This window comes from Capricornis sumatraensis, chromosome 1 (assembly GCF_032405125.1).
Source record: "Capricornis sumatraensis isolate serow.1 chromosome 1, serow.2, whole genome shotgun sequence".
NCBI lineage: Eukaryota > Metazoa > Chordata > Mammalia > Artiodactyla > Bovidae > Capricornis > Capricornis sumatraensis.
Window position 1 is genome coordinate 252,700,275 of NC_091069.1, and position 5,281 is coordinate 252,705,555.

At 47.2% G+C, this 5,281-nt stretch overlaps 1 pseudogene; it reads right to left on the bottom strand.

Annotated features, from left to right (window-relative positions):
• Positions 1-281: 281 nt before the first annotated feature.
• LOC138094123 (U2 spliceosomal RNA) lies at positions 282-386 on the bottom strand (annotated as a pseudogene).
• Between the last annotated feature and the right edge of the window lie 4,895 nt (positions 387-5,281).

Here is a 5,281-nt window from a genome sequence, read left to right on the forward strand (position 1 = left end):
GGAGGGTCTTGAGCCAACCCTAGCCATGAGTCAATATATGGGAATTGATCCAGGTGTCCCTGCTCTCTTGTGACTATTGCATGAAAGTGAAGTCACTCAGTCGTGTCCAACTCTTTGTGACCCCGTGGACTGTAGCCTACCAAGCTCCTCTGTCCATGGGATTCTCCAGGCAAGAATACTGGAGTGGGTTGCCATTTCCTTCTCCAGGGGATCTTCCCGACCCAAGGATCGAACCTGGGTTTCCTGCATTGGAGGCAGACGCTTTAACCTCTGAGCTACCAAGGAAGCCCAAACAAAAAATTGTCCTCGGAAAGAGGACGTATCAGATCTTAAACTGATAAGAACAGATACTACACTTGATCTTAGCCAAAAGGCCGAGAAGCGATAGACTTCTTGCATAGACTGCTTTTACTATAGTTAAGTCCATGGTGCCCTCTGGTGGCCATCCAACTCTCACAGAGGGCAACTCCACCTCACAGAGTGTGCAGAGTTGGTTAGGCATCACCCTCACCCCGTAATCTCCTGCAAATCCTTTCTTAAAATTCTTGATCATGCTGCTGCTGCTGCTAAGTCGCTTCAGTCATATCCAACTCTGTGCAACCCCATAGACGGCAGCCCACCAGGCACCCCCGTCCAATGCATGAAAGTGAAAAGTGAAAGCCTCTGGCCAACAATTCCAGGATCCGGCTCCAGCCGAACCGCCCAAGCTATACCCGCCTGTCCTGGTAAGTACTGACGGGAAGAGGCAAGGAGACACCAGAATCAGTGGCTGTGCTCCACTAGAGGAGCCAGAGGAAAGGGCCCTGCTACAAAAAAGCTCAGTCGAGTCGGACTCCTAGTGACCCCATGGACTGCAGCCCACCAGGCTCCTCCGTCCATGGGGTTTTCCAGGCAAGAGCGCTGGAAGGGTGCCATCGCCTTCTCCTCTTAGGCGTGCATCCCAACGCAGTTGCCTTGGACTCGCTCCCTCCCATTGTGCTTACCCTCTCAGAGCTTCTCTTTCTCCTTTCCGTTCTGTCTGCGAAGTTCCCGGTACCCATCCTAAGTGCTTCTGAGATTCCCACTCAATGAAACACTTGAACTGCCATTCCACCTCTTTCCAAACTGGGGAGAGAAAAGCCTTACCTGCTAGCTACCAAAGGGAAAAGGGGGATTGGTGTGATTTCACCTGCTGGTTGGTACGGTTGAACCAGAATACCGCATTGTCCAAGATTGTTTCTCCTCTGACTTTAACAGTCTGTTCTGCCTTGGTGGGCTTGATCAGGTGCAGATGAAAACACAGATGAATTAGATACCCCATGTCCCAGGCCGTCTCCAGAAAGGCCAATCCATGTTCACTCACGTATCTCCTTCCTTCTATCCCGAAATGCTTGAGGGGATTAAGAATTTCACAACAGATGGGATACCTCCTCGGGGAGGGTAGAATATGAGCATACAAGGACCAAGTTTCTTCCCCCAAAAGCCCTCTCACAATTGCCTGGTAATAGTTTACCCCAAGACGGCGTGGATACCACCTCCTTTGTGATATTCACAACCAAGCTTTCCCCAAAAAGCCCTCTCGTAATCACATGGTAATAATATACACCAGGACAGTGCAGATACTGCCTCCTTTTTGACATTCATGGTCAGCATGCTCCTGTTTCTTCCCAGGGGGTTGACCAGGCCCCTTCTTCCACCCTGCTGGGTGGGAATCTTCCTTACCTGAGCACTCAGTTCCCCTGTTGCTGTTCACTACCTGCTAATGTGAAAGGTCCAGGCATTGAGAAGCAGAATCTCTCCAGAAGGGTGAGGTGCCTTCCCCCCTCTAGGAGATCCAAGTTGCAAGGCCATGGAGTAGACCCAAATGAGACTTGTCTCCTCAAAGTGAGGAGTTTCCCGGCCAATGCACCAAACGGTATAGCCAAGCATTCTGGGAAACAAACTCACAGGACAGTGTGAATAGTGGAGTACAGTTTATCACATCGGCAGGTCCGAGGCAGAGTTTCCTCCTTTGGCCAGGGACCCCGACCGACTTTTGTGACAACGTTATATATCTTAAGTGCCCTAACCCACATCCCCGGATTTCTCAAGTTAGCTAAGGAAAACATTAGAAGGAGATACGATCAGGTTATAGTCAAGAATCACAATCTAAAGGCCAACTAGTCATGCAGTACAGCCCGCACCAATGGGCATTGCTAGATTATAGAAGGTAATGGATTATGCGGTAAACCATTCTTCTTGGCTCCAGGGAGTCTAGGTGTGAGATTAGCCTGGTCCATTTGTCCAGTAGGGACATTTGGTCTCATTTGAATATGTCATTTCCATGGCTACCAGATATGTGGACCAAAGTTTGCTGAGAGTTCAAAATGGAATTTCCTTTCTTTCAAAATGGAGTCAGTTTAGTCATAGCAGCCTGCTCTTTTCCTCTTCATGTACAGGAGCTCAAAGGGATGGAGGAAAGATGGGGCCTGTGGAGTAGCCCCAATGCAAGCCAAAGCCTTGGGAAGGAGTTCGGTTCATGGCCTTTGTAGTTCTAGAGGGGGTTTGGTTAGCTGAGTTTTGAGAATCCTGTACTTTCCCCGAGGATTTGGGTCTGTAAGGAATATGTAATTTCCAGGTTATGCCAAGGGACTGGGCTATTTGTTGAGTGATTTGGGAGATGAAAGCTGGCCCATTATCGAACTGGAGAGAGAGTGGGAGGCGAAAGCGATGGATGATTTCTCGTATGAGAAACTGTTTCTGATCTCATAGGAAAAGCCTCAATCCATCCTGAAAAAACGTCTGCTAGAATGAGCATAAGTTTTATTTTTCATGTTGGAGGCATGTGAGTGAAGTCAATTGGCCAGTCCTCTCCTGGGAAATGTCCTCAAGTCTGATGTGTTGGGGTGAGGGAATAGGCTTTAGGGCTCCCTGCAGTTAGACTGAGGAGCAGATAGTGCAAGACTGAGTGATTTGTTGTAGGAGTGAAAGAAGTTTAGGCTAGGTGATAAGAGGTCTTAAGAGATGATAAAGAGGGTTAGTGCCTACCTGCAGGGCCTGATGAATGTCTGTAAGAATCTGTGGCCTGAGATTGGGGAAGGACATAGAGGCCCTGTTTTTGTAAACAATCTCCTTGTGGTTGTGCTTCATCTTGTAATAATTGTGTTTTTTCTTCAGGGAGGTAAAGGGGCTTTATGTTGGGGATTACCATAAGTTATTGAGCTGATGATTAGAGTGAGGCTTGTTTTATGTCTCTGTGGTATGGTTGCCCCATGAAATGGGATCTGAGGCCACCTGCTGCCCTCAGCAATGTATGATGCCTACTTCAGTTGGAATGTTAGCTGCTTTTAAAAGTTGGAGTATATAAGCGGGGCATTTGTTATGGGAGAGCCTATAGTAGACAGGAGCCCTCATTCCTTCCAAATGGCAGCCTGTGAGTGCGTGATGTGGAAAGTATATTTATAATCAGTGTATATGTTTGCTCTCTTATTAGCTGCAAGGGTAAGGGCTCTAGTTAGCACAATAAGTTCTGCCTTTTGGGAAGAGGTTCCTGAGGGGAGAGGTTGGGATTCAATAATTTTGGGGTCAGAAACAATTGCATATCCAGCTACATTTTTACTTCTGATGTCATAGAGGAGCTGCCATCAATATATCAAGGAAAGTCAGGGTTATTTAAAGGGGTTGAGGAAATGTGGGAGAAATGGGATGTTAGGTCTTCTAATGAATGCCACTTTGCAAGTATGGATGGGGCGCTCAAAAGAACTAGGGATAAGGGTGGCGGGATTGAGAGTAGGACAGCGTTCAAAGGAGAACTTAGGAGATTCGAGAAGGGTGACATGAATTAGTTGGATGCATGAAGGAGACAGAAGGGTCCTGGATTTGTGAGAAAGTAAGTCCTTAAAGCCACGTGATGAATGACAGTGGGTGCTCCAAAAGTCAGTTTCTTACTTTCCTGAGCGGGGAGTGCAGCTGCTGCCAGAGCACGGCGGCAGGCCATCAGTCCTTGAACTGTGGGATCTAATTGCTTTGATAGATAAATGACAGGGGTGAAGCAGGGGCCAAAACTCCTCGGGCAATCTTGTGTCTCTCAGTAGAGTATAAAGTGGCAAGAAAGGTCAGAAAGTGTGGGAGCTGGGGCTGAGAGAATGGCTTGCTTAAGGGTCTTAAAGGCTCAATGGATATTTGATTTTAGCTCTAGGGGTTCTGAAAGATCTCCTTGGGTGGCTTGATATACGGGTTGTGCCAAGAGGGTGAAATTAGGAATCTAGAGATATAGATATCCAGCTAACCCCAAGAAGGGCAGGATCTCTGCTTTTGATGTAGAAAGTGGTAGGGTAGATATAAGGGACTTTCTATCAGTAGTAATATATCTTTTTGTTGATGTTAAAAGGACTCCAAGATAGGTGACTCTAGGAAGAGAGAGCTGAACCTTGGTGGGAGATACCTGATAGCCTCCATCGGCTAGAAAATTGAGGAGTTGTATAGTGTGTTGTTGAGTGTGCACGTGAAGGATTACCAAGGAGGAGATCATCCACATATTGGAGGACATTACTTGGAGTAAGATCAAGAGAGGTTAGGTCTCATGCTAGAGCCTGGCCAAAGAAATGAGGGCTATCACGAAAGCCTTGTTAGAGGACTGTTCATGTCAGCTATTGCAGCCGTGATTGTCTGGATTAGTCCAGGTAAAGGCAAAGAGGTCTTGAGAGTCTGGGTACAAAGGGATGGTAAAGAAGACATGTTTGATGTCTAGAATAGTGAAGTGGGTAGTGGAAGAGGGAATGAGAGAGAGAAGAGAATAGGGATTTGGAACTATTGGGTGTATGGGGATAACAGCTGCATTGATAAGTCTCAGGTCCTGGACCAGGTGATAGGAGCCATTTGGTTTTTTGATGGGTAGGATAGGGTGTTATAGGGAGAGTAAGTTGGGCGCAAGAAGCCCTGATGTAGGAGTTTAGTGACGATAGGCTTTAACCCTTGTTGATATTTTTGGAAGATGGGGTATTGTGGTTGATTGGGAAACTTAGAGGGGTCTTTGAGATGGATATGAATTGGAGCATGGTGAGAGGCAACAGATGGGTTATTTGTATCCCAAACTATGGGGTTTAGAGATGAGGAGGGTACTGGGGTGGGGGCGAGGAGGTGGGGTTGAGGAGCAGTAGCCAGGCTAGATCAGAGGGTGGGCTTGGGATAGTAATAGAGGCTTTGAATTTTGAGAGAAGGTCCCTCCCAAGAATAGGAGTGGGGCATTTGGGGAGTACGAGAAAAGAATGGGAAAATGGGGTATCTTGAAGTGTGCAAGGTAGAGGCTTGGTTATTCACGGTG